This window comes from Scyliorhinus canicula, chromosome 20 (genome assembly GCF_902713615.1).
Source record: "Scyliorhinus canicula chromosome 20, sScyCan1.1, whole genome shotgun sequence".
Taxonomy (NCBI): Eukaryota; Metazoa; Chordata; class Chondrichthyes; order Carcharhiniformes; family Scyliorhinidae; genus Scyliorhinus; species Scyliorhinus canicula.
The window spans coordinates 78,791,273-78,816,173 of NC_052165.1; the positions used below are offsets into that span (position 1 = coordinate 78,791,273).

Consider the following 24,901-nt stretch of genomic DNA (forward strand, 5'->3'; position numbering starts at 1 on the left):
GAGCATAAGCCGGATATATTCCGGCCGATCATTAACAAGCTAAGTAAAAGGGATTAAACAGCAACTGATTTGAATTTTATGTTGCCTGTGCGATTTTTAGATCGTTGTATCGGCAACGCGGGCAGGCGGAGAATCCACTTTTGCCAATTTGTCATCCGAGGCCGAATAGTTAACGTGCAAATTCAGTCGGCAGTTAAGAAGGCAAATGCAATGTTAGCATTCATATCAAGAGGGCTAGAATACAAGACCAGGGAGGTACTTCTGAGGCTGTATAAGGCTCTGGTCACACCCGATTTAGAGTATTGTGGGCAGTTTTGGGCCCACTATTTAAGGAAGGATGTGCTGGCCTTGGAAAGGGTCCAGAGGAGGTTCACAAGAATAATCTGTGGAATGAAGAACTTGTCAGATGAGGAACGGTTGAGGACTCAGGGTCTGTACTCATTAGAGTTTAGAAGGATGAGGGGGGATCTTTTTAAAACGTAAAAGATACTGCGAGGCCTGGATAGTGGACGTGAAGAAGATGTTTCCACTTGTAGGAGAAACTAGAACCAGAGGACACCATCTCAGACTAAAGGGACAAACCTTTAAACAGAGATAAGGAGGAATTTCTTCAGCCAGAGGGTGGTGAATCTGTGGAACTCTTTGCCGTAGAAGGCTGTGGAGGCCAAATCACTGAGTGTCTTTAAGACAGGGTAGATAGGCTTTTGATTAATAAGGGGATCAGAGTTTATGGGGATGAGAAAAATATCAGCCATGATTGAATGGCGGAGCAGACTCAAAGGCCGATTGGCCTAATTCTGCTCCTATGTCTTATGGTCTTATGGATAAAAGGAAGCCGGAGCAAAGGCAGGTTGAGTTTGTCGGAGACAGTGAGAGTTCGATCTGGGTTAATACTAGAGTTTTGTGAAAGTTCTCCACCTTTCTGTTTTGATATTTTTGCATATTTTAAAAAATGCATGTTTCATGCATTTTAGTCTTGTAAGTTCTCTCTGAGAATTATAACTCATTCACACCTATAGTGCACGAGTCAGTCCCATTTGCATCTCGGAAGATGGGTATTGTTAACTCAGCAGGGGGCTCCTCCTCTGAGGAGGAAGAGAGGGGCTGAAGAGAGAGGAGGCCGAGTCATTGCAGGCATCACCTTAGAGGAGAGACACAGACACAGGGTGTTCAGGGCCAGCAGGGAGGGCAACTAGGAGAGACCTGCAGAAGATACAAATTGCCAGGGTGTACAGGCAGCGATCCAGCCACCTAACATATCTGAGGCCAATGCCGGTGACAACCTTAATCTCAGGGTGGACCAAGCCAGCCATGTTGAGCGGACCAGAAGCTTTGTGGCTGGTGCAAACCTCCCCCACTGCAGAGTGTCATCGATTGCACCCGTGTTGCCAAATAAGCACCAGTCAGCCAGATTGATGCTTTTATCACTAGGAAGTGGTATCACACCATGAATATTCAAATTGTGCATGATCACACGACCCAGATTCTGCAAATTGGTGGGAGATGCCCTGACAGCTCCCATGATCCTACATACTGTGCCACTCATAAGTGCCAAGACTGTTTGTGGCTCCAGCTCACCTAATCGATGGTTGCTGGAAGGCAAAGGTTATCCTTTGTAAAGGTGCCTGATGATGCCACTCAGAGACCTGAGGATAGAGGCAGAGGCGGGGCTCCAGAGGGCCCTGCAATATCCTCCAGGGTGCATGAGGAAACCACTGGACGGGGAGGACATTGAGGAAGGCGCTCTCATCTCAGAGGAAGAATCCAATGAGGAGTCGGAGGGTGAGCCCAGGCAGACACATGGGGGGGGGGGGGGGGGGGGGGGGGGGGGGGGGGGGGGTGGGGGGGCAGGGACACCAGGGAGGCCTTGATTCAATGTTCCTTCATTTAGGTTGCCTTCCTTCTGAGCCCAAGGGCATCACACCCTTTGCAAACATTTCAGACAAAACTATGCCATGAGCCCAATGTTACAACACTCCTCTGTAATAAAGTTTTCTGACCCAATTGTCTTTCGCCAGCCATTGACGAGGCCAGAATCTATTGGAAACATAGAATACCCAGGGCTCATGAGCTCAATAGTAATCCTATTATCTTTCGAACTCAGAAAAAGTGAAACATAAAAACATACACGGTTGATACTGTTAAACGAGAACGAAACATTTCATAGAGGAAAAGATTCAAGGTATCTCCATAAATACCTTCCCGTGCCCACCTGAGCCTTAAATTTATTTTGGAGTACTGTGCTTTGGTGTTCCCTCCTTGCTGGCAGCGACATTGGAGTCAAATTGCTGATTCTGCTGACTTGTTGGCTATAATGACCTTTGCCGTTGTCCTCAGACTGGTGAGGTCTGAACAGGCTCTGCCTCAGAGACTCTGCTCAGGCTGAGCATTCCTCAGCCATCGCAGTGTCTGAGAATGGCACAGTGATTGGCAGAGAGCTGAAGGAGATGCCACTCTTGCCCAAAGCGCTGTGAGAGGAACCCACAGTGTAATGATCTGTATATAGTCAGGCTAGTGAAGGGTTAATTATTACATCTCTGTCTCGTTCAAACACTAGAGGGCGCCACCACTTCTCTGTATATAAATCAGACCTCAGAGAATGGTGGGTATTTAGTGAAGGAGAAAGCAAGAGAACAGCACTAGGAGAAGACTAGATTAGATAGAGTTAACACTAGGTTAGATCATAGTATAATTAGTGACTATTTAGATTATTGAGTGCTGCTAGACAGATTCAATATTTGTTTATTATTAACTATAGCTCAGTAGAGCGTGCGAACTTCATTTCATTAATAGTTGTTCAATAAATCAGTTTTGTTTCAATCTAATGATTGGTAGATTCTTTGCCATTAACACAACGGACCGTTCTGGAAGAAAAGACAAAGAACACAACATATTACCACCAAGGGTAATATAACACACAGAGATGACAGGCAGCTTGCCTGTCTGTACATGTAGAGTATGTCTGTACATCCCTGCTTGCCATTAGTAGAGGAACATAGGACATAGGGATCATAAGTACATTGGAACAAGAATAGGCCATTCAGCCCCTCAAGCCTATCCCGCCATTCAATGAGATTATGGCTGACTGTGACCTAACTTCATATTCCTGCCCTTTGCCTATATCCTCTAACATATTTATTTAACAAAAATCTGTCTATCTAACTGTTCTAGCTTTAACTAGAATCATAGAATTTACAGTGCAGAAGAAGGCCATTCAGGCCATCGAGTCTGCACTGGCTCTTGGAAACTGCTGTTTATGGGAGAAAGTTCCAAACCTCTACCATCCTTTCAGTGAAGTTCTTCCTAACATCTCTCCTGAATGGTCTACCTCAAATGTTTAGACAATGCCCCCTAGTTTTAGAAACTCCAACCAGTGGAAATAGTTTATCTTTATCTACTGGAGTAAAGCTTTGACAAAGAGTCATTGGACTCGAAACGTTAGCTCTTTTCTCTCCCTACAGATACTGCCAGACTTGCTGAGATTTTCCAGCATTTTCTCTTTCGTTATCTTTATCTACCTTGTGTTTCTCCGTTAGTATCTTGAATGCCTCGATCAGATCATCTCTTAACCTCCTAAATTCTAGCACAAACAGATCTAATTTATATGATCTCTTTTCGTAACTTAACCCCTGTAAACCAAGTCTCATTTTTGCAAACCTATATTGCACTCCATCCAAGGCTAAAATATCCTTCCTCGGGTGTGGTGCCTAGATGTCTCACAGTACTCCAAGTGGGGTCTAACCAGGGTTTTGTACCATTGCAACGTAATCCCTGTGTCTTTATAGTCCAATCCTCGAGAAATAAAGTCTAGCACTCCATTAGCCTTTTAGATTATTTTCTGCACTTGTTCGTGGAATTTTAAGGATCGATGCACCTGAACCCGCAAATCACTTTGGATATCCACTATACTTTTAGTACCTGGTTCTATCTTTTCTTGGTCTAAAATGGATAACCACACTTGCTTTCATTGAATTTCATCTGCCAAAGTTTTGCCTATTTGCCTCATCTGTCAATATCTCCTTTGCAATGTTATGCTATCATCTACGCTGCCTAACTTTGTATCCATGATGTGGAGATGCCTTTCCATTCACCTGAAGAAGGAGCCGTGCTCCGAAAGCTCGTGTTTGAAACAAACCTGTTGGACTTTAACCTGGTGTTGTAAGACTTCTTACTGTAACTTTGTATCATCATCAAATTTGAATATATGATTTTCTATGCCATCATCCAAATCGTTGATGAATAAGGTGAATAATTGAGGCCCCAACACAGATCCCTGTGGTACACTACTGGTCACCTCCTTCCAATTAGAGTATTAACTCATTATCCCCACTCTCTGTCACCTGTCACTCAACCAATTTCCTCATCATGTCAATAATTTGCCCTCAACCCCACCTTAGTTACCAGTCTCTTGTGTGGGACTTTATCAAATGCCTTCTGGAAGTCTAGAAATAACATCCATAAATATTCTCCTCATCCACTAACTTCAGAAAATTCCATGAGACTTGTTAGGCATGACCTTCCCTTCACAATTCCGTGCTGGCCCTCCCTGATCAAACTTTTCCAAAGTGTTCAGTTGCCCCATCCATGGTTAACACTGCTGCCTCACCGTGCCAGGGAACTGAGTTCAAATCCAACCTTGGGATTTTGCACATTCTCGTGGGTTTCCTCCGGGTGCTCTGGTTTCCTCCCACAGTCCAAAGATGTACAGGTTAGGTGGATTGGCCATGCAAAATTGCCTCTTAGTGTCCAAAAGACTTGGTGGGGTTACTGGGTTATGGGGATGGGGTGGGAGCATGGGCCTAGGTACTGAAAACTGAAAAAAACTGAACATCACTTATTGTCACAAGTAGGCATCAAATGAAGTTACTGTGAAAAGCCCTGTCGCCACATTCCGGTGTCTGTTCGGGGAGGCTGGTACGGGAATTGAACCCGCGTTGCTGGCCTTGTTCTGCTTTACAAGCCAGCTGTTTAGCCCACTGTGCAAAACCAGCCCCTACCAACCAGGGGTCGGGTGCTCTTTTGGAGATGCTGACTTGATGGACTGAATGGCCTTCTTCTGCACTATCGTGATACTATGATTCTTTCCCGAATTATAGACTCCAGCAATTTACCCACCATAGATGTTAGGCTAACCGGTCTGTAATTCCCTGGTTTCCCCCTTTCATCCTTCTTAAAAGGTGGAGTGACATGTGCAATTTTCCAATCCAGAGGGACTACCCCTGAGTCTAACTCTGGAAGACAGGCACCTAACTGAGAACATCCATCTTTTACACTGGCAGTGACCACCTGAGGTTATTGCCTGTGTGAGGGCTTGCAGGTCTGGGTGTAACCCCAGGTACCCCTCATTCTGTCCTGGTTCTGCTTCTCCATGAGAGTCACCACTCTCTGAATGGAGGAGGCTGTGGGCTTGTAGCTCAGGGTTAGCACAGTACTCATGCTCCGCATGGACTCCTCAATGACAGATACCATGGCACACAGACCTCATGTCAATAATTTGTACAGTAACTTCTGGCACCTCTGCCGGAACATCCCGTGCTTCCGGCTGGACATCCTCTGCATTCTCCGCCTGTTGGATGAGCCCAGATGCTCCATCTACCTGAGCTAAGCATGGTCCTGGTCTCCAGCAGTCCTCCGAATGCCAATGCCCTGGGCACACTCTGCTTCCACCACCTGCTCATGCGAGAGTGATGTGCCCTCACCACTGTGCACTACCACCTGAGCCAACGTGCTATTGGCGACCGACTTGCATATTTCTTCCCTGGTGCTTAGTACAGAGAGAAGGTTTGACGTGGGTGTGTCTGCCAGTCAGTAGCACCTCCTCAGGTGTAAATGGAGGGTCCTGGGAGTCCCATCTGGCTCTGGATGATGTCTCATCTGATGGAGGAAAACAATCGTTCAGTATTATCACTCATCACATAGTCACTGTGTATGCTAAGCAGTCAGATGTGACTGATATTAATGGCATCACAATGGGTAATAAACAGGATGTCTTTTATTAAATGGCAGTGACTAATGGTGTACCACAGGGATCGCTGCTGGGACCCCATGCTATTCCCAATATATATTAATGATTTAGATGAGTGAACAAAATGTAATATGTCCAGATTCGCATTTGACACCAAGCTGAAAGGGAGGTGTGAAGAGGATGCAGAGATCCTTCAGTGTGAATTGGACAAGTTGAGTGAGTGGACAAATGAATGTCAGCACACGACTGTGACATTGGACACTTTCCATTCACCCTCTCGCCCCCTCTGCAGCCATGGCACCTGTTTCCAGATTTTTGAGAGGACAAGTGAAACTCGGCACTAATAATTCCTCCCGGTGGAGGCGGTGGATCGTGGAGGCCCCGGAGAATACCAGGTCAGGCCCATTAATAATATACGGACAGTGTTTACTGTACGTGCAGAGTAGAACGCATTGCCGCTGCTGTCAAGGCACCGGAGCATGGCATTCTGGCTGGCGCCCGGCGCCGACCACCCTTTTGTTCTCATGACCGATTCTCCGCCAAAATGCCTTTCCCGATTTCGACATCGGCTGATGGAAAACCCTGCTCAGTGTGTTTTCAAGAAGGAGTTGGATATGGCACTTGGGGTTAAAGGGATCAAAGGATATGGGGGGGGGAGGGAGAACAGGTTACTGAGTGGCACGGTCAGTCATGATCATAATGAATGTTAGAGTAGATTCAAAGGGCCGAGTGGCCTCCTCCTGCTCCTATTTTTTATGTTTCTAGGAATCAGTGCAGACTTTTTCTCATCAGCCCTTATGAGGGACGAGATGACTCTACATTCTTTTCATTCTCCGCCTGTCCCATTTCTAGCCACTGGGCTCTAATCGTCCTCAGAAACTCCTCTCTCTCCATAACATGAGGACTTTGCTCACTGCTCTCTCTCAAACTGCAGGGCACCTATTTCATGCCAGGTCACTATCACCATGTTGGACACCTCCCCCCCCCCCCCCCCCCCCCCCCCCCCCCATCAGCTACAGATTACTCAGTGGTATTGTGGTTCCTCTCCTCATGTAAGTGCAAAGCTCCATTCAGAACCAAACACTCATAGAACATAGAACATAGAACAGTACAGCACAGAACAGGCCCTTCGGCCCTCGATGTTGTGCCGAGCAATGATCACCCTACTCAAACCCACGTTTCCACCCGATACCCGTAACCCAACAACCCCCACTTTAACCTTACTCTTTAGGACACTACGGGCAATTTAGCATGGCCAATCCACCTAACCCGCACATCTCTGGTCAGTGGGAGGAAACCGGAGCACCCGGAGGAAACCCACGCACACACGGGGAGGACGTGCAGACTCCGCACAGACAGTGACCCAGCCGGGAATCGAACCTGGGACCCTGGAGCTGTGAAGCATTTATGCTAACCACCATGCTACCGTGCTGCCCCCAAACCACTCCAACTCCAACACCATACCATGCTGCTCCCCCACCTCTGTGAACCCTGTGGATATTTTCAAATTTGACCCTGAGATGAACCCAGGGCTTGCGATCTTCTCTTCCAGCCTTAACACACACAGGCGGATGTGCACTTGGAGAATATGTTTCCTACATTCTTTAACTCAACTAAGGGCGAGCAGCCTTCCACACTGCTCCACACTGGACCATACCAACTCAGTACTCAGATGCAGAAGGTCATCGAACCTTTTATGGCACTGTATCTATTTGCGATCATGCTGTGAAATGAAATGAAATGAAAATCGATTATTGTCATGAGTCGGTTTCAAATGAAGTTACTGTGAAAAGCCCCTAGTCGCCACATTCCGGCACCTGTTTGGGGAGGCTGTTACGGGAATCGAACCGTGCTACTGGCCTGCTTGGTCTGCTCTCAAAGCCAGCGATTTAGCCCTGTGCTAAACAGCCCCTAAACAGTGTGCCCACTTACCTTGGCCGCTACCTCTTCCCATGCCTTCTTGCATAGGTGGGGTGGCCTCCGCTTGCCATGCCAGGCACCCAACGAAAGCCCGAAGGCAATTGTCAGAAAAAAAACAGGGGGCTTGGTGCCCATCTGCATTGCCCTCTCGCCTGGATGCCGCTGCCATTCTGGAGAGCTCCCGGTGCCTCCTTTGATGTCTTTAACAGTCTCAGTCAGCCGCCTTTAACCATCCCGCCGGGCGTCCATTGGACCACCGCACCCCAACCCCCGCTGGCCATACTGGGTCTATTTGGTGGCATTTCACACTGGTCAGCCTTTAATTAGCCTGACAGCATATCACGTGGTTTCTTTGATCTAGGGCAGAAGTGGAAAATGAGGCCTCTTCCAGTCCTGCCCGCAGATGTCACAGGTAAAATTCTCGCCATGAATCATATCATAGAATTTATATAGAATTTAGAGTGCAGATAGAGGCCATTTGGCCCAATGAGTCTGCACCGGCTCTTGGAAAGAGCACCCTACCCAAGCCCACACCAACCCACACCTCTGGGATCAGCTTGTTTTCAATGCAATTTGATGGTTTGGAAGATGGGACAGACAAAAATGAAGATTCCGCATTGGCTCCTGGTGCCAAACTGGAAAGGGCCAGGATTGGTATACGGGAAAGGGCCTCATTGCAAAAGGATGGGGACAGTTTTGGAGTTTGGGTCAAAAAGTGGGAGACGTTTAACAAAGAAAGATGCCAATTCATGAACCTGGGGAAAGAAACCATGGGATCACCAATTAAATAAGAAGAGACAGTACAAAACACCACAGGAGGCATATTTAACAGTTCTATTCATTAAACCATCAGCACATTGTACAGCCTAAGTGCAAAACTTAACACGATTTAGTGATGCCTAGCTAAAGAGATAGAGCACAAGTCCTCGGTGGTAATTCATTTGAACAAAATGTCGGCCATGTAAGCTTCTGTTTACCATACAGATGGGAGGGTGGTGAAGAACTACAAAGAATAGTTCCATCGGAAATTGATCCCAGCTTCTTTTTCCCAGTTTCATGCCCTCCCTGGAAGTTGTTGTGGTCGTCTCATGGGGTTGCAGGGGAGGTGGGGGGGGGGGGGGGGGGGGGGTGGAATTTGTGATGGGGCAGGGGCCATGAACTCATTCAAAATAGCACCACAGGCAGCTGTGAAATCCTTTGGTCAACACCCTGCATTGTAAAAATCAATTCTGTGGGTTTCATTTCAGCGAGAGAGCAACACTCCTTTCAGTGGGACGACTTCCACATTTTTCAGGTTGCTACAGCGATTGATTTTCTCGTCTCCAATTAAAGTCATTCCCTCCCCTGTGTACTGACATCTTGCTGAGGCCTAATCTGCAAAATACTGCACTTAAAACAAGTCTTGCCACATATCACCATGATGTAAATGTAAAGAAAATGCTTGCAGAATTGACCAGGGAATATGTACATTGGCTTCAGTGGACTTAATCTGTCTTCAATCAATGTTTGCCAATGTTTCGGCCATGTTTTCTTTATCCCCGCTCCATTGCCTCTTTCCAATGTAGCAGCTCCTTTTTGGATAGGGCGGCCGGCCTTCACCGATTACCCAGGAATTGAATGTTTATCTCTTGGACACTGTTGCAAGGAACTCAGGAAAGAAAATCATAGGGGCATTACCTTTGTAAATGTAGTGTTCTGTGTTGCCACCTTGCTCTGTGTGCTTTTGCTGTCTGATGTCTGCTGGTCTGTGTGATCTATCGTCTCTAGATAAACTGTAGCCTTACTCTGGTACCTGCTTTAAACTGGTTTATTAACACTGTGTACAAGACAGATAAAGTGTAGGCATATCTCTCTGACTCTTGAATGTCAAGCACAGTGGATAGCACTGTGGCTTCACAGTGCCAGGATCCCAGGTTCGATTCCCCGCTGGGTCACTCTCTGTGCGGAGTCTGCACGTTTTCCCCATGTCTGCGTGGGTTTCTTCCGGGTCCTCCGGTTTCCTCCCACAGTCCAAAGACGTGCAGGTTAGGTGGATTGGTAAATTGCCCTCAGTGACCAGAAAGATTAAGAAGGGTTATTGGGTTATTGGGATAGGGTGGAAGTGATGGCTTAAGTGGGTCAGTGCATACTCGATGGGCCGAATGGACTCCTTCTGCACTGTATATTCTATGTTCGCAGACATGCCCAGATGAGGCAGCATGGTGGCATAATGTCTTACTGCTGCCAGACAGCGTCAGGGACCCAGGTTCAATTCTGGCCTAGGGAGACTGTCTGTGTGGACTTTGTACGTTCTCCCCGTGAACGCGTGGGCTTCCTTCGGGTGCTCCAATTTCCTCCCACAGTACAAAGATGTGCAAGTTAGGTGGATTAGCCATGATAAAATTGCCCCTTGAAAGGAAGGTTAGATTGGTCTATGGGGTTAAGGGCATAGGGTGGGGGATTGAGCCTAGGTAGGATGCTCTAGCGTGTGGGCGGGGGGGGGGGGGGGGGGGGGTTTAGTGCAGACCTGATGGGCTGAATGGCCTCCTTCTGCACTGTTGGGATTCTATAACTGCTAATGCCACGAATACATCATAATCGACATCAAACATATCTCCCTGATTAATCTATTAGGCCACCCCATCCCACCAAGTATTCTATCAACTTCTTATCAACAATATGCATCTATATTTTAACTATCACTTCTGTATGAAGCATTTCTGTAGCTTCCTTTAACTCTACTGATTCTTCCCCACTCCTCCTCTTACGCTTCCCCCTCTCCAAGTCATTGTTGTGAGGGATTTAGTCTCTCATAGCTTTCTCGGCCATTAGGGAAGACATCTCAGAGACATACAAACATTCCTCTCTTCCTTGGCGGACATCATGATGAGGAAAATGGTGTAGTAACTATCCAGATTTGCTGATAATCAGAGAGTAGACTACAAGGTGGCTGAACTGTAAGGACAACAGCCTTTTGCCAATGAAGAAGCGACGCAAGGAAGAAGACCAAAGGACGTCATGCTTTGGACTCTCTTGAAGTCGAAGTGAAGAAATTAGGAATGCGATGCTCCCTCGGAGAAAAACCTGAGAAGACAAACTGATCGACAGCTCCAATGAAACCTCTCAGGGCCCTATCATGAATCAGATTGAAGATTAGAGATTCCATTGAATATTTATAATGAAAAGGAAAAACAACATCATTCCTGAAGACATTTAGGAAATGAAGGGTGACACATTAAAGTCCCTCCCACTCACACAATTTTCCAGTCCAGCCGAAGTCCATGATGTTGTGAAGGGCTCGCCGCAACAGCGGCCCAAACTTCCGCCCGAAAAAGAGATGATTTCCCAATAATATTTCAGAATGGATGTTATTTTTCTGTCGGCAGGGCAGCACGGTGGCACAGTGGTTAGCATTGCTGCCCCACGGCGCTGAGGTCCCAGGTTCGATCTCGGCTCTGGGTCACTGTCTGCGTGGAGTTGCATATTCTCCCCGTGATTCCATGGGTTTCGCCCCGACAACCCAAAGATGTGCAAGATAGGTGGATTGGCCACGCTAAATTGCCTCTTAATTGGAAAAAATGAATTGGATACTCTAAATTTATAAAAAAATAAAGAAAAATTCTGTAGGCAGTAGTGACATTGCTCCACTTTTCCCACTACGAGTTCGCTCCTCGGCGGGCAATGGGAAGAAATGTTGAGGATATGAAGAGAAGATGACACAATTTTCTTTAATGAATCTCTGAGGTGATATGAATCCACATTTCCTGTCGATTAATTTCTTCTAGGCCAGTGTCCTGCACAGGATTCTGAAGCTTTAGAAGCTCCGAAGACTCCGCCTCTGTATCGGTTCTGAAGAACAGCTCGAGTGGGAAGAAGGTTATTAACTGGGACTGAAGCATGATCATCAATTGACTTTCACCTTTGGAAATAGGTGCAACCCATATCTTTGTCAGCGCCATCCTCCATGGAGTCAAGCCTGGAATCAAGCAAGTCATTCTCTCTGAATTACACATAATGGTTAACCAACGATAGACCGGGTCTAAATGAGGCTGGTTTAGCACAGTGGACTAACAGCTGGCTTGTAATGCAGAACAAGATCAACAGCACCGGTTCAATTCCTGTACCGGCCTCCCCGAACAGGCGCCATTGAAGCCGACTAATGACAATAAGTGATTATTATTATTACAATGCATTGTCATATTCAGTGAAATGAAGAACTGAATGGCACTCAGCTGGTTTAGCAGGGCTAAATCACTGCTTTGAAAGCAGACCAAGACAGGCCAGCAGCACGGTTCAATTCCCGTACCAGCCTCCCCGAACAGGCGCCGGAATGTGGCGACTCGGGGCTTTTCACAGTCACTTCATTTGAAGTCTACTTGTGACAATGTGATTTTCGTTTCATTTCATTTCAGCCATTAGAAACACAGCCGACTCCAAAACAAAGAAACCAAAGTCTTTGGCTGGGATTTTCCACTCTCGTTTGCAGTGGGCAGATTTGGCGACGAGAGCTGCGAAGCTGCATTTTACGTCAGTGTAAATGCATGACGCGATTGTCCGTGTTTCCTAACATTAAACGTTGGGAAAATCATTTGGATATATTACCATATCATTATTCGGCCCCTAGACTCCACGCCATTCCCCGTCCTCCCCACTGCTGTCAGAAAATCCATCGACGGCAGCATGTTGACACAACGGTGTGAATCACAATTGGTCCCCCAAGGCGAGCACTTGGCGGGTAGACCTCCCAGGGGAGGTCTGGGAGAGAGGGTCATGTCCGGGCACTGCTTGGGCACTACTCAGGCACTGCAGCGGAGCAATGATACTGCCTTTTAAAAAATAAAATTTTATTGAAATTTGCATTTTTACCCTGTACAAGAAATAGATGAGGAGGAAACAGTTTGGATGTAGGTGATCCTGCCTTTTATTGGCAGCTTTGTGCCACTTGGACTTTGCAATTTAATATCTGATGGGTGAAGGGTATTGGCTCAAGTCAGTCTACATCATTTGCTGGTATGCCAATGCCAGCTCTGGTATGAAATTCAAGCTGGTGTTGAATCCTTTAACTTGCACTGTAGCTGACCAATAAATAGTCTAAAGATCATTTACTTCTCCTAGAAAGTCCATAATTTCATCTTTGTTTTTATTTCCAGTTTCTTGGGTGGAGTATGTTTCATAAATATTCACTTGCCTTCTTTCTTGTTAGAGTTGGTGGACCTGCAGAAGTACTTGAAATTTCTGGTCTTCCCTCACTGGAATCGTACTGCGCCTTCTGCAGGTCAGCCTTGGCGCCTGTGTTGTTTCTTTGCACCACGATGTAAGCATCTCAAAGTGGCAGCTCTGGGTTTTCCTGCCCTTTCGCCCATTTTTGAGGGCCTTGTATAGGTGGTGCCGCTGCCCATGGGCCTACCCAGTTAATGGAGTCAACCAGAGTCTTGGATTCACGCAAACTACAGCGCAGTTTATTTCTCCGAGCTTGGCCTACCAAGTGGTACTGGACCACTTGATCCAAAGTAAAGTCACCCTTGGTCTGTCAGAAGTCGGAGAACTTCATATATGCCAATTGCAAAATGGTCATATATGAGCTCGTCTTTCAGCGCCCCATATCTGAAATAGCTGGCAAGACGTTATAGGTCAGCGAGAAATAATTCAACCCATTCCCCTCGTCTTTGTGGTCTTTTTCACCAGATTTCCCTTCAGGCTAAAATACGTGTTGAAGGCTCAGAGAATAAAATCTGCAGAGGACTTCCTGCCTCAAGAGGACATCATCGGCAGCTAACCCTACGGCATAAAGGCATGAACTATCCTGGCTCTCATGCTCGTTAACGCAAAGGGCCATTGCTGCTCGATATCTGAGGAAGTGCTTCTTCCGTAAACGTCCACTTTTGGCCTTTCCATGGGCAGAGATCAGGGCAGGGACTGTTCGCCAGCTGCAAACTTTGTTAAATCTTTTAAATTTGCCTCCTCTCTTGGTAGGTTGGTAAGTAGGAGCTGTCGCAAAATTTTCTTTTGTTCTCTTCCTGTGGTCCCATCGATGGCACCAACCTCTGGCTAGATTGGTGAGACCACTGTTCTGTGTTGCCACCTTGTTCTGTGTAGTTGGCCTGGTTCTTGGTTACTGGTATGCATGACCCATCTTGCCGAGTTATAGTTTTACTCTGGTGATTGCTGTTCATGACCAAATATATATATAGAAGAGATTACACAGTAAATCTTTCAATTTCAAAAAATATATTTGGATTAGAATTTTCCACTTTTAACAATTCAACATTTAGACATATAAAACACGTAATATTTACAGAATGAGAGAGTTCTTATATACAATTTTACATGATTCCCTTTCATTGTCCTCTCCCTTCCTCCCCCTTCCCCCATCCCCCCCCTTACCCCTCCTCCCCCTATTGTTAATCGGGCTCCATCTTGGCCCCTTCAATGGGTGTTGTAATCTTTCTTTCATATTGTAATTGTTGCTGTTGCCCCTATAGTTTTGGTATGTCTTTCCTGAATATGTATAATAATAATTATAACAATAATCTTTATAGTCACAAGTAGGCTTACATTAACACTGCAATGAAGTTACTGTGAAAAGCCCCTAGTCGCCACACTCCGGCGCCTGTTCGGTACACAGAGGGAGAATTCAGAATGTCCAAATTACCCTAACTTGGTGGGAGGAAACTGGAGCACCCGGAGGTACTGATTAATACAGTGTGTTCCAATCTCTCTCTCTCTCTCTCGGGATCACATGACTGCTGATGCCACTAATACATCACTCATTCTCATATCAATTCGACTAATTCAATGCAGTTCAAATTATGCTTCTTTTATTTTCTATCAATGCCTCTACTTGTTAGTTGTAAAAGTATCAGAGATGAGAAAAAATTGCCGCTTGCCTGACAGTCAAGGTTCATCCAATGTGATATCAAAGGATCTGTGCAATTTCTGATTGGTGGGGAAGGTGGTGTGCCACAAGGATGGTACGTTGCTGACCAGGGCAGGCAAGTGGGACTACGGAACGTGGCAGTGGGAGGTCAAGTGATGAGAATTTCCGACAACATATTGTCATGACATCTTGGGTCAGGACGCGATCAGTTGTATTAACCAATAATTCTTCGAAAAATACCCGAAGTCTTTGGCCTTTGGCTGCCCAATAATTACAGTCACCACGTTTGTAAATTTAAATATAATGACCTTTTATTTATATCAAGAACTATCATTAAATATGCAGCAAATGCAACTGGTTAACTATCATCTCATTCCTAATCTTGGAATCGTAGAATTTACAGTGCAGAAGAAGGCCATTCAGCCCACTGAGTCGGCACCGGCCCCTGGAAAGAGTGCCCCACTTAAGCCCACACCTCCACCCCATCCCTGTAACCCCACTTAACCGTTTTGGCCACTGAGGGCAATTTAGCAAGACTAAACCACCTGCACATCTTTGGACTGTAGGAGGAAAACCGGAGCACCCGGAGGAAACCCAGGCAGACCCAGACACGGGGAGAATGTGCAGACTCTGCACAGACAGTGACCCAAGCCTGGAATCTAACCTGGGACCCTGGAGCTGTGAAGCAACATTGCTAACCACTGTGCTACCATGCCGCCCCTTTCTCCCACTTTAACTTTCCCCTATCCTCTGCATTCAAACATACATAAGACAAACAAACAGAGAGGAAGAGAAAGGTGAATAATAAGTAAAAGGAAAAAAAAGTATGCGTTTCAGATGGTTGTCTTTAGCACACTGTCCTTCAAAGCAGGCTTTTACATTGAGATTTCTGCTTTCGAGTCTGGAATGGATTTTACTATTGATTCATTCAGGCTTCTGCAGTTTCAGAAATAAAGAAAATCACAGCCTTTCTGGAGAAAGAGAGAGCAGGTCCTTCCCCCAGTGTGTCCAGGTCTTAATTCTGCTTTCCTTAGGTCTACGGAAATCATTACACTCAGGCAGGATCCAATGACAGGAACATTTCAAAAAATATAAAAAGGTGTTTGGAAACTCACTGGGCTCAATGATCGGAATTGAAATCCAACTCAAAATTAAGACAAACAGTACGCCAAAATGCCTCGAGGCCAGAACTGTACCATACGCAATCAGGCCAAAAGTTGAAGAAAAACTAGAATGACTAGTCTGAACAGGAGTTCTTGAAACAGTTACTACAAGTGATTGGGCAACACCAATAGTTCCTGTACTAAAGCCAGATTGCTCAGTAAAGATATGCAGAGAATTAAGACAACAATAAAACCTGTATTGTGTGCAGGTCACTATCCATGGCCACTGCTAAAAGACTTATTTGCTAGATTTTCTGGAGGTCAGAAATTCAGTAAAATATTTACAAATGAATGTTATTGAGCTGATATTCTCATCAACAGCACAAGTGAACAAGGGCACTGGCAGAATGTGGAAGCTACACTGGAATAACTACAAAACCATAATCTCAGAGTTAAAAAGGAAAAGTGTGACTTTCCCAAGACATCCATAAGCAATCATTGATCAAGATGGCTTGCACAAGAACATAGAACATACAGTGCAGAAATAGGCCATTCGGCCCATCGAGTCTGCATCAACCCACTTAAGCCCTCACTTCCACCCTATCCCCGTAACCCAATAATCCCTCCTAACCTTTTTGGTCACTAAGGGCAATTTATCATGGCCAATCCACCTATCCTGCATGTCTTTGGACTGTGGGAGGAAGCCGGAGCACCCGGAGGAAACCCATGCAGACAGGGGGAGAACATGCAGACTCCGCACAGACAGTGACCCAGTGGGGACGTGGGACCCTGGCGCTGTGAAGCCACAGTGTTATCCACTTGTGCTACCGTGCTGCCGTAAAGGAGCCAAAAAAGATGATAGAAATCTGAGAAGCACCACGTCCCCCAAATGTGACACAACTGAGGTTGTTTCTGGTATTAATAAACTATTCCCAGAAGCAATGCTAGTGATGCCATTTCTGCATCCTCCGGTGGAATATCCGGTGGCCGAGGTGGCTTTCCATTGGCCGCCGGCAAGGTATTGCAGGCCTGCTGATGTCAGTGGCCACATGCTCACCAACGGGCTGCTGGAGATCCTGTCACGAGCGGAAGATCCCACGGTGGGAGGAGCTGAAAAGTCCCAGCCTTTGAGTACAGGCAAACACAGCAGTCAAATAGCACTAGATGTTTTAGTGGTGATGCTGGAGGGAGGGATGTTGGCCCCCAACACTGGGGGACAACCTCTTTGTTGCCATGGACGCTATCACTGTCACCTGAATAGGCAGATGGTGCCTCAAATTAAAGAATATCCAATACCTCCTACCTCAGGCAGAAACAGTATTTTTCCTGTTAGTATCAATTTGGGCTCTGTGCCGAAGTCTCTGGAGTGAGGCTTGGGGCAGTATGGTGGCACAGTGGTTAGCACTGCTGTCTCACATCACCAGGGACCCGGGTTCGATTCCAACCTCCGGTGACTATTTGTGTGGAGTTTGCACATTCTCCCCATGTCTGTGTGGCCATCTAAAATGGTGTCCAGCAAGGGATGCTGGGAAAAGTGGTCAAGCAAATGGACAGGCAAGCTACTGGCAGATCAAATAAAACTACAGGAAAAGGCTTTGCAGACTTCAAGCAAATTCACAGCTTGATGCGAATAACGTAAGTAAAGGGCTATCTCCAGGCCACCAACAGGATCAATAGAGCTGCCTCGTGAATCACAATTGTTTACCATACACTAACTTCCTTATTTGGAAGGGCCTACATGTTTCCAAACTTTCAAGTATGGCTACTGAGTGCCCACCCCAAAATTGGTGTGACAACCCCTGATTAGATTTTATCGATCAGGCTGATTGAGCCCTGATAAATTGATTGACAAATGACCCAGAGACCCCCCACCGAAAGAGTCATAAAATTCAAACAGCATAAGTTACTGCACAGGTTCATTCTTTCTCCGGAGCAGCAGTAACTAACAACGGTGACTTCCACCGTACGACGAAGACCATCCACACTACCAACAGAAGGAAGAGCAGAGCCAGAAGAGAACCAGATTGATAACCAACTAACAAAGGACTAAAAGACTGGAACTATGGATAACAGGCCTGTATCTACCGAGGGCTTGTCGGTCACTGCCAAGTTAAGTTAAGATCTTGGAACTATTGGTGTATAGTGTCACCTATGATTGGGAGTGTGTGCGATTGAATAACCATAACCATTGTCTGTGCGTGAATAAATATTGTTCTGTTTTATAAACTGAGTCTCATAGTTATTTGTCCACCATAAGACACAGTGGTTTAGAAAGGGCAGCATCTGCTTCAGGTGTTCCGGTTTCAAAGAACATAGCACATACAGTGCAGAAGGAGGCCATTCAGCCCATCGAGTCTGGACCGACCCAGTTAAGCTCTCACTTCCACCCTATCCCCGTAACCCAATAACCCCTCCTAACAATTTTTTGGTCACTAAAGGCAATTTATCATGGCCAATCCATCTAACCTGCACATCTTTGGACTGTGGGAGGAAACCGGAGCACCCGGAGGAGGGAATGGGACTATTTGCCGCCGATCATTTGGCGCCGACCTTTTGGCGCTCATCGGTTTTGGCGCTGGCCTTTTGGGCGCTCATCTGTTTGCCGCCAATTCAGACTACTTCAGCAATTAATGATAACAATCTACAGCCTTGGTGCTACATAAGCCTGTTCTCTTTTCACATTTGAAAGCTAGAAATACAGTTTTGCTTTTAATTTCTCTTAGACCCCATACCAGAAATGGCTGAAAAAATTCTAAGCAAGAGAGACAAACCAAAATCAACACACAATGGATATTTATACGTGTTTGATAAATGTAGCAAAAGCGACCCATTGTTAATGTTTTGGAGATGCGAATTAATAAACGAGTGTAAAGGTCGCATTCACACTAAAAACAATGAAGTAGTGAAGGAAGTGGACGGACATTCTCATGGTGCTTCAGCAGTGGGTGTGGAAGTTGCTACCATCAAAACAAGTTTGAAGCGTAAAGCTGAAAAAACTCTTGAAGTGCCGTCAACAAATATAAACGGATGTCTTGAAAATAGTTCTCAAGCTGCACAAGCATCACTTCCAAACTCAGAGGCTATGAAAAAAATCGTAACAATCTACAGCCTTGGTGCTACAGCCTTTTCTGCAATGAAAGAATGTTTTCCGGAAGTGGAGCTGAAAGGCTGCTTCTTCCACTTAGCCCATAATATACATAAGCATTTGAAACACCTTGGGCTCCAGCATTTGTACAATAATGATCCTGACTTTGCCTTAAAAGCGAAAATGATCGTAGCATTATGTATTGTACCTGAGTCCCACATGGATGTCTACATCGATGCTTTACCGGAGGACTTACCTGATGAATTTCAACCATTGCTGAATTGGCTCGAAGATAATTACGTTGGGAGGACAATGAGACAAGGCAATGGGCGGCAACTGCCGCTTTTTCCTACAGAAATGTGGAATCAGTACAGGCGAACAATAGCTGGTGAGGACCGAACAAACAATCATGCTGAAGCAGCACACAGAAAAATATATGCAGAATTAGGAATGACCCATCCCGTTATATGGAAGTTCATCGATGGTATAAGGAAAATTCAAAAAGGGCGTGATGCTTACTACGAGCAGTTGATTGCCGGGAATGCTCCAAATCAAAAACTTCTGAAATACATTAAGGCCGATGAGCGTATCTTAAACATCGCACAACAGTTTGATTCACGGGCACCACTTGAATATTTACGTGGTTTGGCCCACAACTATGAACTGCATTAAACTTTTATACTCATTTTACTTAATATTTGGTGTTAGAAATAAATGTCATGTTTTTATCCATTATTATTATTATTATTAACTATGAAATGCATTAAACTTTTATACTCATTTTACTTGTTATTTGGTGTTAGAAATAAATGTCATGTTTTTATCTATTATTATTATTAACCTATCATTACATTCCTGGCAATATATTCGATACACAACAAAGGCGCCAAAATAATGAGCGCCAAATCAATTTAGCGCCAAAATGGCGGTGTCAAATGATCGGTGCCAAAAGGGCGGCGCCAAAACATACCCGACCCCCCGGAGGAAACCCACGCAGACACGGGGAGAACGTACATAGAACATAGAACATAGAACAGTACAGCACAGAACAGGCCCTTCGGCCCTCGATGTTGTGCCGAGCAATGCTCACCCCACTTAACCCACGTAACCCGTATACCCGTAACCCAACAATTCCCCCCATTAACCTTACACTACGGGCAATTTACCATGGCCAATCCACCTAACCCGCACATCTTTGGACTGTGGGAGGAAACCGGAGCACCCGGAGGAAACCCACGCACACACGGGGAGGACGTGCAGACTCCACACAGACAGTGACCCAGCGGTGAATCGAACCTGGGATCCTGGAGCTGTGAAGCCACAATGCTAATCACTTGTGCTACCGGCTGGCCATTTTTGTTTCCTCCCCCAGTCCAAAGATGCGCAGGTTAGGTGGATTGGATATGCTAATATTGTTATGGGCAGAGCGCGGGGAGTTAGGCCGAGGCAAGATGCTCTTTCAGAGGGTCGGTACAGACCTGATGGGCCGATTGGCCTCCTTCTGCATCGTAGGGATTCTCTGATTCTATGATTCACAGCTTTCAAACTCAATTCCACCACTGGTTTGAAGTGCAAGTACTATCAAATGAGCCAAACTAGCCAGCAGAACGCCCAGTCTGACTCGTTAAACTCAATAGTGAGAAAAGAAACTCACAGCTAAAAGGTCAGTGAAATAAACTCATGTAGGAGACGCTGGAAAGAGCATTGGATAGAGATGAGGGAGTTACATTAATGGCACAGGAGGATCCCATTTTGCCGTTCGTAACCAATAATATGTTTCTCACCCGGGTATATGGGACCTCTGGGGTTTCCCTTATTTTGATATCAGTGTTGATGTTGTTAATAAAACAATCACGGTAGAATAGTACCAGCACAGTTCCTCCAGGTAAGCTATTCATTCTCATTGGAAAATTATACATCAGTAAACGGCTGAACTCACTCAGTACAGCATCCTGGCTGCAGTATTGAAGACTTGTACTCCAGAACTAGCTGCAGCGCCAGCCAAGCTGTTCCAGGACAGTTAGGACACTGGCAGCTACCCAGCACAGACCTAGCAATGTCATTCCTGCAAAAATAAGAGCAAATCCAATCCAGCCCATCAATCTACTCTCAATGATCAGAAATGATGTGAGTTGTTATCGACAGTGGCCAAAGTGGCACTTACTCATCAAATGCCTGCTCAATTTGGGTTCCACCAGGACCACGTGGCTCCAGATATCATGACAGCCTTGGTTCAAACTTGGACAAAAGCACTGAATTCGAGAGAGAAGGCGAGAGTGACTACTCTACATCAAGGCATCAAATGACTGAGCGATGCACCAAGGAGCCCGAGCAAAATTGAAATGAATGGAAATCAGGGGGCATATTCTTCACTGATTGGATCATACATTGCACAATGGTAGATGGTTGTTGTTGGAGGCCAATCTTCTAACTCCTGGGGCATTGTTGCAGCAGTTCCTCAAGGTCATTTCCTTGACCTACTAATTAGCGACTACTCCACATGATGCCAGAGGTGGGTGGTGTGGTAATATCTGTATATAACTGTACAAATGTATAAAGCTAGTTATCAATGCATGTCATCACGGATATGACCTCCTGCCAGTTGGTGATGCCAGACATGCATCACGTGACTGATGCAACTCGGTAGTAAGGATAGTAGGACAGTCACACTTAGAGTCGCTCTCCAAAGACTTCAATAACTTTGTGTACAGGTCTGTTAGTTATCTCCCACATGTTTAACAATAAATTATCATTCTGGTTGAACACATTCATGTTGTGTGTGTGTCTTCAACATCGGGGGAACCATGGGACATAACATGTGGGTTTGCATGTGATTGCACAATGTTCAGTACCATTTGCAACTCCTCAGATACTGAAGCAGCCCATCTCCAAAAGTAGCACGCCTTGGACACTATCCATAGAAAATTCTGGGAAAACCCAGCAGCTCAGTATTTTCTTTTATAGTACTGGACAATATCCAGGCTTTGGATGACAAGCGGTAAGTGACACTCACATCACACAAGTGCCAAGCAAAAGACCATTTCCAAGGCTCTGGTCAGACCCCATTTGGAGTATTGTGAGCAGATTTGGGCCCCGTATCTAAGGAAGGATGTGCTGGCCTTGGAAAGGGTCCAGAGAAAATTCACAAGAATGATCCCTGGGATAATTGGGGCCTCACGGTAGCATGGTGGTTAGCATCAATGCTTCACAGCTCCAGGGTCCCAGGTTCGATTCCCGGCTGGGTCACTGTCTGTGTGGAGTCTGCACGTCCTCCCCGTGTGTGCGTGGGTTTCCTCCGGGTGCTCCGGTTTCCTCCCACAGTCCAAAGATGTGCGGGTTAGGTGGATTGGCCATGCTAAATTGCCCGTAGTGTAAGGTTAATGGGGGGATTGTTGGGTTACGGCTATACGGGTTACGTGGGTTTAAGTAGGGTGATCATTGCTCGGCACAACATCGAGGGCCGAAGGGCCTGTTCTGTGCTGTACTGTTCTATGTTCTATAAAGAACTTGTTGTATGAGAAACTTTTGAGGACTCTGGGTCTGTACCCGTTGGAGTTTAGAAGGATGAGGTTGGATCTTATTGAAACTTACAGGATACTGCGAGGCCTGGATTGAGTGGACGAGGAGAGGATGTTTCCACTTGTAGGAAAAACTAGAACCAGAGGACATCATCTCAGACTAAAGGGACAATCCTTTAAAACAGAGATGAGGAGGAATTGTTTCAGCCAGCGGGTGGTGAATCTGTGGAACTCTTTGCCGCAGAAGTGTGTGGAGGCCAATTCACTGAATGTCTTTAAGACAGAGATAGATAGGTTTTTGATTAATAAGGGGATCAGGAGTTATGGGGAGAAGGCAGTAGAATGGGGATGAGAAAATATCAGCCATGATTGAATGGCGGAGCAGACTCGATGGGCCAAGTGGCCTAATTCTGCTCCTATGTCTTATGGTCTTATTTCCAACAAGAGGGAATTTAAACATCAACCTTGACACAATATCATCGCTGAATCCCCCACCATTGACCATAAACTGAACTGGACTAGGTATTCAAATACTGTGGCTACAAGAGTAGGTCAGAGGTGAGGAATTCTACAGTGTGTAACTCACCTCCTGACTCCCCAAAGCCTGTCCACCATCTACACGGCACAAGTCAGGAGCGTAATGGAATACTCTCCACTTGCCTAGATGGAGTGCAGCTCCAACAACACTGACAAAGCTTAACACCATCCAGGACAAAGCATCCGCTTGATTGGCACCCCACCATGACTTTAAACATTAACCCTCCTCCACTAATGCACAATGTTAGCAGTGTATACCAGGCAATGAAACCTTGCTGAGTTTAGCAGCCGAGAATTTCAACTCCAGATGCACCTCATGACCTGAGATACAGCGATCTGGCCACACACGTATCACACCTCTTTCAGGTTCTTCAGATGTGTCCATGGAAAAAAAGGTGAATGGTGCAAAAATTCCAGATCAGGGATTGTCAAGAGCAGAGTGTTATGAGCATCAGGTTTCCCAGGTAAGGGACAAGGGAGGGGGCCAGGGAGAAGGCCTCAGGATGTAAATTAAAAGAAAGAGGCAGAGAAACAGGCTCCAAATTAACAACCGAGCTGCAGTTAGCAGACTTTATGTGAGGTGTACTCAGGATAAGGCCCAAAGGTCCAAGAAAGCAGCTGAAGGTTGGTAAGCCAGCGTTGTGGGCCACTGGGGCAAAGATATCCCCTCAGAGTGGCAGTTCTGCTTGGCACGGCCATTTATCTGGAATTGTGCTTGCAAGGTGACACTTCGGTATTCTCAGGAATCCCGGGGATCAGAATCCCGGAAGGCGAGATTGAAACCCTAGAATGTACGCCATTGTAGAAGCTGGCTGAGTAGGAGTGAACCTTGGATAAAATCCAAGGCAATATCTTCAAATGTGTAGATTGGAAACCCTCATGAGAAAGATGAGGTTTCAGTTTGATTGGTTGTTGAGAAATCCATGGAATCAGGTTTAGTTGCATCTGTCGCGCATTGTGCACTGAGGTGTGTCCGACCACAGTTTGCCTGTTAATTCACATATACCTCTTAGTAATCCTGAATGTTAGGGTATAAGGTAGATATTGTAAATTGTTTTATCTTTCTGAACTTATATAGTAAAGTTTGTTTTTGGTTGTTCAAAATCCATAGAATCTTGTGGCTGTCTTCATTTAGTAAGCATCTTAGAACATAGAACATAGAACAGTACAGTACAGGCCCTTCAGCCCATGATGTTGTGCCAACTATTTGGCCCAATCTAAGATCAACCTAACCTCCACCCCTTCAATTTACTGCTGTCCATGTGTCTGTCTAAGAGTCGCTTAAATGTCCCGATTGACTCTGACTCCACCACCTCTGCTATCAGTGCATTCCACACACCCACCACTCTCTGTGTAAAGAATCTACCTCTGTCATCTTCCCTCTACCTTCCTCCAATCACCTTAAAATTATGCCCCCTCATGACAGCCATTTACACCCTGGGGAAAAGTCTCTGGCTATCCACTCTATCCATGCCTCTCATCACCTTGTACACCTCTATCAAGTCACCTCTCTTCCTTCTTCGCTCCAGAGAGAAAAGACCTAGCTCCCTCAACCTTTCCTCATAAGACATGCCCTCCAGTCCAGGCAGCAACCTGGTAAATCTCCTCTGTACCCTCTCCAAAGCATCCACATCCTTGCTATAATGAGGCGACCAGAACTGGACACAATATTCCAAGTGTGGTCTAACTAGAGTTTTATAAAGCTGCAGCAAAACCTTTGGCAGCACGGTAGCATAGTGGTTAGCACAAATGCTTCACAGCTCCAGGGTCCCAGGTTCGAATCCTGGCTTGGGTCACTGTCTGTGCGGAGTCTGCACGTTCTCCCCGTGTGTGCGTGGGTTTCCTCCGGTTTCCTCCCACAGTCCTAAGATGTGCAGGTTAGGTGGATTGGCCATGACAAATTTCCCTTAGGGTCCA

At 45.9% G+C, this 24,901-nt stretch overlaps 1 long non-coding RNA gene across 1 annotated transcript in view; it reads right to left on the bottom strand.

The window, feature by feature from the left end:
• Positions 1-5,004: 5,004 nt before the first annotated feature.
• Positions 5,005-24,901, bottom strand: part of LOC119955053 — an 86,747-nt gene continuing 66,850 nt past the window's right edge. Inside the window, exon 3 of the long non-coding RNA XR_005458374.1 lies at positions 5,005-5,874. This is a non-coding gene — a long non-coding RNA (uncharacterized LOC119955053). The remainder of the gene's footprint in view (positions 5,875-24,901) is intronic.